Here is a 13,513-nt window from a genome sequence, read left to right on the forward strand (position 1 = left end):
AACCCAAATCAAAAGAAATGAAAACTGTGACTCACCCTAAGTTATGGTTGTTTTGCCCCTATCCTCCTTCTCTGACTTTCTAAAACTTATATAACTCCTCATAAATCCTTTATAATCCTATGATGACTTCTAATCAGCTACTTAAATTTTAGTAACGATCCTTTCTTTTAAGCACCTGATGAATTTGAACACTACCAAATTTAGTTTCTGGATTACTTCAAAACAGAACTATGGTTAGACATTTTATAAATATAATGTGTGTTATTTACCAATTTTTAAATACTAGAAAATTATATGAAATTATCTTAGGTTGAAAAGCTTTAAATAATAACAACAAAAACCCTGTATAAGTTTATTCTAATGACAAAATTACTTTCTGGAGAAAGCATTGTTTGTTTCTACTTGATAGCATACCATGTATACTTATTTAAAGAAATTACTAGAAGGGAATATTGAAGCACAAAGCTACAGGGTAGAGATACAGAATTTTCGACACTCCCTGTGACAACTCAGAAACAATACATAAATATCTTGATAATGAAAAGCACAAATTTGTGTTATAGCAACAGTGGTGCTCAGTCCTTGTCCCCAAAAGGTTTTCACTCATCCTTTTACTTTAACCAACCCAATTGCATCCAAATCCCAAAGTGACAAATGTGCTTAATACCAGATAACAATAGCACAAAATCCCCTTTTATCTTACACAATCTAAAAAACAAGGATAAGGCCTAATGTTAATAAAATACCATTTACATCCTAATCCACACTTATCTTCCAATAGTACTGGCATGAATGTAGTTATATTCAATATTTAAGCAAAATTCTTGCCTTCTGACAGATAATGATAATAGAGAAATAAGAATGAATGTATTGCTGAATGCAATGAAAGACGTCATATATTAAATGACTTCTCACAAACATTTGTATACAAGAAGGCCAAGGTTAATAAAACACAGGGCTGGCACTGTAGCATGGCGGATAAAGCTGCCACCGGCAGTGTCGGCATCCAATATGGGTGCCAGTTCTCAAGACCTGGCTGCTCCACTTCTGATACTGCTCTCTACTATGGTCTGGGAAAGCAGCAGCAGATGGCCCAAGTCCTTGGAACCCTGCACCCACATGGGAGATCTGAAAGAAACTCCTGGCTCCTGGCTTCAGATCAGTGCAGCTCCAGCCGTTGCAGCATGTGGTGAGTAAACCAGCAGGCAGAAGAACTCTCTCTCTCTCTCTCTCACTCTCTCTGCCTCTGCCTCTCTGTAACTCTGCCTTTCAAATAAATAAATGAATATTTTGAAAAAGATTGATATGCAAATTGGTTAAGCCACTATGGAAGTCAGTCTGGAGATTCCTCAGAAACCTGAAGATAACCCTACCATTCAACCCAGCCATCCCACTCCTTGGAATTTACCCAAAGGAAATGAAATTGGCAAACAAAAAAGCTGTCTGCACATTAATGTTTATTGCAGCTCAATTCACAATAGCTAAGACCTGGAACCAACCCAAATGCCCATCAACAGTAGACTGGATAAAGAAATTATGGGACATGTACTCTATAGAATACTATACAGCAGTCAAAAACAACGAAACCTGGTCATTTGCAACAAGATGGAGGAATTTGGAAAACATCATGCTGAGTGAATTAAGCCAGTCCCAAAGGGACAAATATCATATGTTCTCCCTGACTGGTGACAACTAACTGAGCACCAAAGGGGAAACTTGTTGAAGTGAAATGGACACTATGAGAAACAGTGACTCGATCAGCTCTTGTCCTGACGGTTGATGTACAATGTAATACTTTATCCATTTTAGTATTTTTTTTGTTCTAGTACCATTTGTTGAACTCTGTAATTAACACACAATTATTCTTAGGTGTTTAAATTTTAACTGAAAAGTGATCCCTGTTAGGAATTTGGAAAACATTATGCTGAGTGAAATAAGCCAATCCCAAAGGGACAAATACCACTTGTTCTCCCTGATAGCTGACAACTAACTGAGCACCAAAAAGGAAACCTGTTACAGTGAAATGAACACTATGAGAAACGGTGACTTGATCAGCCCTCGCCCTGACTGTTGATGAACAACTTAATACGTTATCCCTCTTAGTATTTTTTGTTTGTTTGTTCTACTTAATACTTTTGGTTGAATACTGTAATCAATACACAGTTATTCTCAAGTGTTGAAACTTAACTGAAAAGTGATCGCTGTTAAATATAAGAGTGGAAATAAGAGAGGGAAGAGATGTGCAATTCGGGACATGCTCAAGCTGACTTACCTCAAACGGTAGAGTTAGAAACATACCAGGGGATTCCAATTCAATCCCATCAAGGTGGCATGTACCAATGCCATCTCACTAGTCCCAGTGATCAATTTCTGTTCACAATTGATCATAATGATAGGACTAAGAGCCAAAGGGAGCACATAAATAAGACTGCAAATACTAGCTGATAGAATAAAAAAGGGAGAGAATGATCCAACATGGGAAGTGAAATACACAGCAGACCCATAGAATGGCAGATGTCCTAAACAGCACTCTGGCCTCAGAATCAGCCCTTAAGGCATACGGATCTGGCTGAAAAGCCTATGAGAGTATTTCAGGCATGGAAAGCCAAGACACTCTGGGGAAAAAAAAAACCTAAATGAAAGATCTCTGTGAGTGAGATCCCAGTGGAAAGAACGGGTCATCAAAGAAGGAGGTACCTTTCTCTGAAGGGAGGAGAGAACTTCCACTTTGACCATGGCCTTGTCTAAATATGATCAGAGTCGGTGAACTCAGGGGGCTTCCATAGCCTTGGCAGCTCATGACAAGAGCCTAGGGTGATTACTGATGCCATAAACAAGAGTGTCAATTTGTTAAGTCAACAACAGGAGTCACTGTGCACTTACTCCTCATGTAGGATCTCTGTCCTTAGTGTGCTGTACATTGAGATTTAATGCTATAACTAGTACTCAAACAGTATTTTTCACTTTATGTTTCTGTGTGGGAGCAAACTGTTGAAATCTTTACTTAATGTATGCTAAACTGATCTTCTGTATGTAAAGAGAATCGAAAATGAATCTTGATGTGAATGGAAGGGGAGAGGGAGTGGGAAAGGGGAGGGTTGCGGTTTGAGGGATGTTATGGGGGGGAAGCCATTGTAATCCATAAGCCGTACTTTGGAAATTTATATTCATTAAATAAAAGTTAAAAAAAAGAAAAAGAAAAAGATTGATAAAACACTATTTTACATATCTTTTTCAAAAGGTAATGATATCCAAAGTACTTGGTTCTGAAGAAAGCAGGTGCTCAAAACCGCAGAAGTGAGGGCTGACTTATGAACAAAACAGGCCTTCTAGTGCTTATTTTCCTGCTTTTCCTGTTGCCACACACAAGATTCCTCTGAGCCAGATAAAAGGCAAATGGGAGCTACACTAGGTCCTTGCAGTATCTTTGCTGCCTCCTCTTGATCCCTTTACGCTGCAGATACCTGTGCCTCTCCTTTTCTGAATCTCACCTGAGAAGACTCACACACCCCCAATAGTTACAGTCACACTCACCCTAGACGACTCCCAAATCCATATCCCCAACCTATGCTCTCCTTGGACTCCTATATCCAACGTGTTCTTAACATCTCACAGGAGTATCAAACCCTCTCACGTAAAAATACGCATTTGGATTCTTCCTTCCTACTTGCTCCTCCCTCCAGCCTCCCTGTCTCAGTAAAGTGCACTTCCATCAGCCCAGTGGTTAGAGTATGAAATCTAACAGTGCTCTTTCATTCTCTTCTCTCCTGGTCTCATGAAATCCACTGCCAGCTGCTTCAGATTCCTCCTCCAAAATCTGTCTCAGTTCTGGCCACTTCCCATCATCTCTCCAGAGACTTAGTCTCAGTCACAACCACTTTCACCTGAATTCTTGCAATGTCTCCTCACAGGACGTGCCTCTTCCTCCCATACCCAGAGTGATCGTCTTTAGACAAAAGGTAGATCTTGTTACACCTCTCCTGGGAGCCCTTCAAACACTTGTCTGTATTCTCCTTAAAGTCCTTGCATGATCTGACTGTGCCCACTCTTCTCCAACATTGTCCTCTTCACTCTGTGTAACAGGTCAAATTGTGTCATTCAAATAGATATGCCCAACACCAACATGCCTGTGAGCATGATTTGACTTGGAAATAAGGTGCTTGCCAACTTAAATAAGAATTTTGAGATAAGATCATCCTGAAATACACAGGTGGGCCCTGAATTCAATGACTGGCACCCTTATAAGGGAAGGAAGAAAGAAATATCAGACTCAACGGGGCAGAATAAAAGATGCATGAAGAAAGAGACAGACATTGAAATGATATGTTAGCAATTAAGGAAGCTTGGAGCCACCAGAAACTCCCAAAAGCCGTCAAGGAAGTTTGCTAGACCCTTCAAGGGAAGGTTAGCTATGCCAACTCCTTGATTTCAGTTTTCTTGCCCTCAAAATAATAGAATAGATTTCTATTGTTTTATTTTAAAAACTATATACTCCCTAAAGCTCATCTAGACTCACCTTACAATTTTTGAAAAGGTCCAGCCTCTTTTTGTTCTTAAGACCCTGTCACAGGTTGTCACCATCAGGATGAAAACTGAAACTTTGTTATAATTGTTAGGCCCCCTATCTAGGCACAGAGAAGACACTAAAATAGTTCTTAAATAAATGAAATTGCAGACATAAAAAATGGACTAAGTGATCTCATTTCACTGATGAGAATCCTGAGATCCAGAATTGTGAAGCATTTTGTCCCATGTTGTGTTATCTGAAATTCATTGACCATGTTAAAGTTAACGTAAGATAACAAGTTATAACCCATGGATATAGGATTATTCTGAAGGAATCTGTGTAGATTTTGCCTTGAAATACCATTGTGGGAAAAGAAATACTTCCTCATGGATAGTTCTCCTGTGAGGAGACATCTGTTGGAGAATCAAGGCTAATTGCTCATTTGCATCAATCAAGTGCCCTGTGAACTGGCTAAGACAGCCAAAATGCACAATTCAGAACCACGTCAGGGAAAGCAGGCACACTGGATCCCTGGCACGTATGTTGCTGTTTTTCATAAAAATACCTAAAGATAGGATCCTTAATCCCTTCCCATACCCTTTATCCCATAAGCATACCCATGAGGCCTCAATGTCTCCTGGCACCTGATACTCACACATAACAATCTACAAATCAGACTCAATAAGAGTGGACTATATTAGGCAAGTGAGTTCTGAATCAGTACAAAGACCATATTTCCAGAGATAATAAAAAATGCCACCAAGTTGTTTCAAAGGGAAATACCATAGACATTCTTGGCTATGTACAGGAAGCCAAAAAATATTAACTAATAGAATTTATTTTAGTAAGTCTCCCATTCTAATCCTTCATCTGCGGACTTTCCCCCTTCCTGTGAGTAGACTCATTCCTCCACTCATGCAATGAGCAGATTTTCATTATTGGCCTAGTAGGTGCTGGGTTTTATTCTTCAGTGTAAGGATGCTGTGGAGAAAGAGACACCGTGCTTGCCCTCCAAGGGCCCAGAATCTGCTAAGGGGGCAGTTTACAAGCAGTGACACATCAACATGAAAAGTACCACAGGGGATGATGTTTGGACACCCAATAAATGCAAACCATCACATCCTAGAGGGGCAGCCAAGAAGCAGGGACAACATTTGCTGGCTTGGGGACAGCAGAGAATAAGGCAGCCCTTAAAGATACCAATGGAGCTGGTGGTCAAAGACAGAAAAGGGGAGAGAAAGAAAAATAAAAGCGGGCTAACAAAATAAAAATAAATAGGATCTGTTTTAAAGAAAATGTCTTAGAAGGAAAACAAATGTGCATGCCCAAAGTGGTCTCAGTGCACTCAGTTAAGTCCCTGTGTTATTATGAGTGAAGGAAAGTAAAAATTATTTTGGAATTATCAGTTTTAGTCGGCAAGAATTAGTAATGCTCATATGACTTTAAACCTTATTTTTCAAACTGCAGGTTACTATCCATTGGAAAGAATGAAATAAATTTAGTCAATGGGTGCTAACATTTTTTAATGAAATACAAAAATAAGACAAGATGGCAGGCAGGGTATGAAAATCAGAACAGAAGGATATAATAGAACAGTTGGTAGAGCCTGTTCATAGTAATGGCAAGTATGGGTTAGCGTACACTCACTATGCTCGGGGTCAGTTACACTGGTACTGGGGGCTGTCTGTGGTCAGACTCACTCTCCGTAGCTACTCACCAAGAACTAGGTTTGCTTCCAGTGATGATTCTACTCAAGTCTTGACATTCCTTTGAATTTTTTTCTAAATATGTATGGCTTCATACTAAAACTCTTGGACCTTAGCCAAGTAGCAAAATTCCTGCTCTTTGCTTTCAGTAAGCGTGGGTCCTGTGTGGAATCCTCATGGGTATACCCTTTTTGCTGAAAGAACTGGTGTTGGAAGGGAGTGTGCCTAGCACAAATTGCCACCAGGGATGCTGAGTTGTCTACTATTCTACATGTTATAAGAGGAAATCATCATTTGAGGGGGAAGACCCTAAAATATTGTTTCCTTATAATTACTCTGGATGCACCTTCCTATTGTCAACCACTGCTTCTCCCAGACCCAGCTACAGAAGGTTTGAGAATGGCTGACAATAAGTAAACACTGAGGCCAGCGCTGTAGCGTAGCAGATAAAGCCGCCACCTACAGTGCCGGCATCCCATATGGGCGCTGGTTCGAGTCCTGGCTGCTCCACTTCTGGTCCGGTTCTCTGCTATGGCCTGGGAAAGCAGTGGAAAATGGCCCAAGTCCTTGGGCCCCTGCACCCGCATGGGAGACTTGGAGGGGGCTCTTGTCTCCTGGCTTTGGATCCGCGGAGCTCCGGCCGTTGTGGCCAGCTGGGGAGTGAACCAGCAGAGGGCATATCTCTATCTCTCTCTGCCTCTGCCTCTCTGTAACTCTGCCTTTCAAATAAATAAATAAATCTTTAAAAAAATAAGTAATCGCTTTCATTTAGTGTGAGTTTCCAGATGTGGGCAGGTTCCTGAGTGCTCCAGTGAAGCAGAGAGCCTCTTGGAGTTCGTAGGGCAGGCATTGTGATGCAGCCAGTTAAGCCACCATCTGGGACGACCGCATTGGAGTGTCTAAGATCGATTCCCACCTCTGCTTCGGATCCGTCTTCCTGATAATGTGCCTGTGAAGCATCAGGTGATGACCCAAGTGTTTCACTTCCTGACACCCACATGAAAAACCTGGATGGAGTTCCTGGCTCCTGGCCTCAGCCTGGCTCAGACATGGCTGTTGCAGGCATTTGGGAAATGAACTAGAGGATGGAGAGGATGGAAGATCCCCCACCCCGTGTGTGTGTGTGTGTGTGTGTGTGTGTGTGTGAGAGAGAGAGAGAGAGAGAGAGAGAAATGAATAATTTTTATTAAAATAGAAAGGAGCTCAGGGCTTTTTGCTCCACTTGATAATAACCTGTCTGTTTTAGACAGTAAAAGTTTGGCCACTATCACATTTAAGTCCCATGTGGTACTTTTCAAGAAGAACTCATTGCTATAGTGGTATCTGGCTCTAGGCATCATTGGTCAGTTAGGATACATTATGGTCATGGAAATTTTCTGGGGCTTAATATCTGTGAACATATCACATTGGTCATGCCTTTTTTGTCTCCTTATATCAGGCTAAGTTGGCAATACCAGTGATACAGGATGTATGTGTGTCTGTGAGCGTGTGCATGTGCTGCTGTATGAGAGACATAGAGACATAGAGACAGATACAGAGATAGAGAGAGTCTACATGCCCTGAGAACTTAGCAATGTGACAGTTACATTTTGGATGAAGAAATGCTTGCTAAAATACAAGGACAGCACATCTTCCTGGTGAAACTATTTGTGTTTGAAAGAGCAGATTAGGGATGAACAAGTAAAAAGGAGAGGATCCTTGGTAACTAAACCTCATCAAGAAGACAATGTAGATTGTGAGCCTGAAGAGGAGCTCTGCTAATATTCTGCTTAGCATATGACCCAATGCTTACAATTAAATAAAAAAATTAAACAATGCACTGTAGAAGCTTACAGAGTGTTTCATCTGGAAATCCTGATAACAGAGGCTAGCAAACGTTTTCTGTAAGGGACCAAATATACTGGGAGTAAGAGGAGCATTTGTTGTGGTACAGTGGATTAAGCAAGCTCTTGAGACATCAACATCTCATAGCAGCACACCTGGTTTAAGTCCTGGCTACTCTGCTTCTGATCTAGCTTCCTGCAGGTGTGCATCCTGGGAAACAGTAGACAATAGCACAAGTACTTGTGTCCCTGTCATCCATATGGGAGACCCAGATGGAGTTTGGCTCCTGGCTTCAGCCTGGCCCAGTCCTGTCTTCTGAGTGAATAAGCACATGGAAGATTCTCTCTCTCTCTCTCTCTCTCTCTCTCTCTCTCTCTCTGACTCCACCAAATAGATGAAAATAAAAGTAAATAAATATTTTTTAAAAACATTTTTGGCTTTGTAGTCTATAGGATCATTTGTTGCAACTTCATTTTTTGGTTGTGGCAAGAAATCAGACAAAGATAATAAGTAAACACATAGACATATCTGTGTTCCAATAAAACTTTATTTACAAAATAAATGGTGAACTAGGTTTAGATTGAGAACCAGAGTTTGCCAACCCCTACCCTAGAGAATTAAACAGTACTCTGCAAGTCAGGTGTGGGCTAAAGGCCTTGGCAAAGCACACAGTCTCTTCTTGGCAAATCTGTATCTGCTTTGCAATCAAAAACTATTGCACCAATTCAGCCTAGCAAACAAAAATAGTAAATTAGCATCCCAATTGACCCTCATAAGCACTGGCATTATTACCACTATTTAGCTTATGCTATCATTCCCACTTTGCAACTTGGAAATGAAATTTCAAGCTACTCAATTGCTTTTCCAAGGATATGCATGGAACAGAATTGACGTCCAATATAGAATGCAGCATCAAAATTTTCTTTTTGAAGATGAATAAATTTATTAGACAAGAATAAAGAAAATTTCTGTGTTACTCTTATCATGGAAGAAAAACTTTCAAATTGGTAATGGTACTTAATATAGAAAGAGGTAAAGACTTCAAGGGAAGAAAGATTTTAATTCCAATAATTTTAATTCACAACAAAACAATTGGAGTCTTTGTAAGTTTCTCCATTTCATTACACAATGAACACACAGAGTCCATCCTAGGACCCTAGAAACAACTAGCAAAACCTAGAATTTTGGACGACTTTAGCAAGAAGCCAACAAGCACCAGGCCCGCCTGCCCTACATAATTGTTCAAGACTTCAAATCTTGCAGTCTCCTTCATTCACTCTGATCATCCACCCAATTTCCTCCAAGGTGGAGAGGAGACCTGAACCCACTGTCTTATGGGCCACTGACATCCTGTGTGGTTTTAAAGAGCACTGGGCTTTGCAGCCCTGATTTCTGTGATTGCTCTGCTGGATCTTAGAGGAGTGTCTGGAAATGACCCCTCACAGACTGCTGCTTCATGTCTCATGGGCAGAAATGACAAGTCACTTCATGATCTACAGAAAAGTTCCTGTAGTCCAACCAAACACTCCACACACCCAGAATGTAATGATTTTATGGAACCGGCACATGCTAAATTTCACAATTTAAGACTAATACAGGTATCAACGTGTGGGAGAAAATATTTCTTGTCTTTATTTTGCATCCCCTTAGGCATTTTCTTATTACATAATATATGTGCACATTGAGAAAAAGAGTCTTTTAAGTTCTTGTATAAATCCTAAGTATATTGTCATCTCTTGAAATTTGTGAGATAGGTATCGTTTCTAGGAAACCCCTGGGGAACCAAAATTTGCAGGTGCTCAAGTCCTTTATATAAAATAGTGTAGCATTTGCATAGAATCTATCAATCTGTCAATCCTTATGTACACTTCAAATCATCTCTAGATGACTTATAATACCTAAGACAATGTAAATGCTCCATAAATAGTTGTTATTCTGCATTGCTTAGGTAATAATGACAAGAAAAAATGTCAGCACATTTTCAGCTGAAATTTTTTCAAAATATCTTCAGTCTGTGGTTGTTGAATCCACAGATGCTGAGTTCACAGATTTAGAGGACCAAGTTAATATAAATAAGCATATAAATGCGTTGTTATTTGTTTTCACTTGTTACCATAGGTAATAACATAATCATAAGCTAGTATGATTACCTTATATTGAGATCTTTATGCCTTTCATTCATAAAGTGATGCAATTCTTATCAGTAGCTGAATAGATATTTTAAAAGTGCCTCAAATTGCAGATCTGTTGATCTCTGCTTGCCCCACTAACTCATTTTCTAAATGACACTGCTTTGCAACTTAGTTTTGATCAGCTCACCCTAAACTCCAGCGCCTCCCAGGGAAACAAGCTACCAGTATAAGGAAACGAGTAGGAAGAAAGTAGAATCAAGCTATTAGTTTCCCCAATTTTTGTCCCTATTCATGCCTCCTACAGCCCATGAATTTCTTTTGACTTCTCACAGAAGCAAAGAAAGCCAGGGAGTACTGAGGTGAAAAGAAGCAGCAAAGAGTGTTTTTCCATCATTCCATAAAAAATAGGGGAAAAGTTAAAAGTTTCTAGTTATGAAGAAACACCACTGAATTTAACACCTCAGTTTACACACTGCTGAGCACTAGGGAAGTATCAAGACACTTTCTCTGTCCCGCCCCAACAATGGCCCATAATCCAGAAGTAAACTTGAAAGTTAGACTACACTATGAGAAAGTGATGGTGGAAATATTTGTAAGGTGCTTTGGGGAGCTGTGGGCGGGGGGCTGTGAACAGCTTGCTGGTAGACATGATGTCCCAACACCAGCTGGCAGGAGGAAGGGGAGAAGGTAGCAATGGTCACAGAGACGTAAGGAAGGACCCAGATGAAGAACATGCAGATGCTGAGCACTCTTTGTTCCAGCCTCTCTCTGGACATCCTGATGACCAGCATGAGCCACGACCAGCACCTTTGACTCCTCCAGGGAAATCCCTTTGATAGTATCAGGGGCTTGTCCCCACTAAATGTCACCTACGAGATTTTATCTCTTTATTGGTGTGCTACTCAGCATTATGCATGACTACACAACCAAGTTCAGGCAGGAAAACATATCTGACTTGTTCTCAAAATAAGGAGGAAATGTGTGTTTACTTTTACCAAACTCAAGCCCAAACCCAAACCCAGCCTTCACTGATATGACAGCCTTCACTGACATGACACTACACATTCTCCTAGAGTAGAATTGATTTCATCCTGTATCTCCCATCAGCTGACCACTAAAGCACTCAAGACAAATAAGAAACTTTATACTTCTTTTGAAGAAACCTCCTAGAATCATTTTACTTCATCTCTGTCAAGGAATCAATGTGATTTTATGTATCAATATGAATATAAGCTTCTCTTCTCATCAAATAGCACTGAAAACTCTGCTACACACCTTTGATCAAAATCTCCAAATGCAACTATGATTGCATGTGAGGTTTCCTGCTGTTATAATATAATTCTAACTGCTCCAGATGCTAGGTCCCCACAGATATAAATAGTGCTTTTCCTCCACATGAACAACTCACTCTCCAGTTGGTTTGTATTTAGTGGAAAACTACTTGCCAAGATATCAAGGCTATAATTCACTATAGAAACAATAATCATGGTACAAAGACATTCTAAATATCAGCTCTACCCAGCTTTCGATTTATTGAAGGACCTTGAACTCTGAACAAGTCTATCAAGTACTAATTAATATTGATTAATTAATTTGCAGGTATTTATACAATATTGCTGTTACTCCTGGGGATAGAAAGCCCAGCTACAGGTACTACATGTAGTCGGTGTGTAAGTTATCTTTTATAAGCTTCAGGGTCTGTTCAGCAGTTGCTAGGCTTTTTTCTCATAAAGAGTAAAGCTCAATTTCCTATATTCAACACGTTGTCCAGTGTGATATATGCTGCCATCCACTGTCATTCTAATCATGAAGATCACTCTACAACACCTTGGAGACTGGACATCAGATAGGTGAGCTTAAGATGACTTCACGGGAGTACAGGAGGGTATGGTTTACCAAGCAAGGAGGTGTCTGAGTGCCAGGAATCCAGATGCTGGATGCAAAGCTGTCACTTTGACAGTAGAGGAACATTCGCAGCCTACAAAGCCTTGGGCACCAGGGTTGTTCATGCGTTTTTTGGGAGTTTGAGCACATTTAGAAGCCTAGAATAACCCAGCATACATAAGAATGCCACTCACCTCCTCCCACTGCAGTTCTGTGGCCTTCACTGTCGGGCTCCAGTTCCTCCTGCCTCCTCCCTCCTAAGACTGCACTCCTCCCAACATACCTGTGCCAAGGTTCAGAGAAAATTCACCAGACTTCCCATTGGCTCAATTCCCAAGGGAGAGGTTGCTGACAAGCGCAGCGGTGGTGACAGCAATGAATGAAAAGTTCCTCCCCTCCTCCCAGACTGCACTAAGAAAGAAATCATGGAAGGGACACCAAGGAGGGTCTCCGGCATTCCTGTCCAGCTCTGGAAGGCACCTGACATCTCCTCACTCAGCAAGAAACATAGAGCAGTGTCATGGGGCCATGTTCTTCATCCTTCCCCTGCTCATGAGGAAGGAAACCCAGCAAAGAAAAGCAGCAAAAATTTCTGAAGACTCTTTTCACATGCCCATCTGAGTGATGTGGAACTGGACATAGGGCAGGCTCCAGAATGAGAGCCAGCAGAAGAGAACACGGGGAGCAGATGGACATCCGAGTGAGCCAGAGCCAAGAAGGGACAAGCACTGGGTTCAGAATTGGTACAACCCAACCCTCCACCCGAGACTAAGGTTGGATGCCTCTGCTTTATCCATTTCCAGGGCAGTCATTATCTAGGGTTCAAGTGGTATCCCTGAAGGATGAAGTGACTCAAGTCTCAGATCTCATGATAAGCTTGCAACATACGGGTGTTTTTCACAATAACAAGTGGTAACGTGATACTCTGGAGAAAAACTGACAGCCCACATACACACACAGCAGAGACCACCCATTCTGTGTCAGATATTGGGATATATCCTCTGGGAAGTGTATGTTTGATGTCAGAACACAAGAGGTGTCATGTGGTAGTGAAAGCTTTGGAACCACACAGAACTGGGTTCAAATCTGGCTCCTCACATTGTACCCCTACTACCTTTGGAAAGCTACTCTGCACTTCTGTGTCTTTCTTTATTCATTTTATAGAAATGGAGACAATTTTTAGTAACTTTATATTTGTGAGGATTATAATTAGCATGTAAAGTATATAGTACATTGTAGGGACTTGATGACCATAGCTACCATAATGATAGGTTGAGACAGCCCTGGAGCATCCTGGATGTGTAAGTACTCCACCTAGAATGTCTTCTCCCTGTACAGGACCTATTACTCAAGGAACTCCTCAAGTCACAATCTGCACCACCTTCCATGTTATCAAAAGCCCACATTAATTCCTTTATTTCTTAATAATATGTTTGATCATATAATTTTATTCAATTTCC

At 40.8% G+C, this 13,513-nt stretch overlaps 1 protein-coding gene across 1 annotated transcript in view; it reads right to left on the bottom strand.

Moving 5' to 3' along the window:
• SERPINB7 (serpin family B member 7) overlaps positions 1-12,334 on the bottom strand; it is a 62,674-nt gene extending 50,340 nt beyond the window's left edge. The window contains exon 1 of the mRNA XM_008261388.5: positions 12,248-12,334. The gene's annotated coding sequence lies outside the window, so the exon portion shown is untranslated. The remainder of the gene's footprint in view (positions 1-12,247) is intronic.
• Positions 12,335-13,513: the final 1,179 nt, after the last annotated feature.

This window comes from Oryctolagus cuniculus, chromosome 10 (genome assembly GCF_051225735.1).
Source record: "Oryctolagus cuniculus isolate XC-2025 breed Fujian yellow rabbit chromosome 10, ASM5122573v1, whole genome shotgun sequence".
Lineage (NCBI taxonomy): Eukaryota > Metazoa > Chordata > Mammalia > Lagomorpha > Leporidae > Oryctolagus > Oryctolagus cuniculus.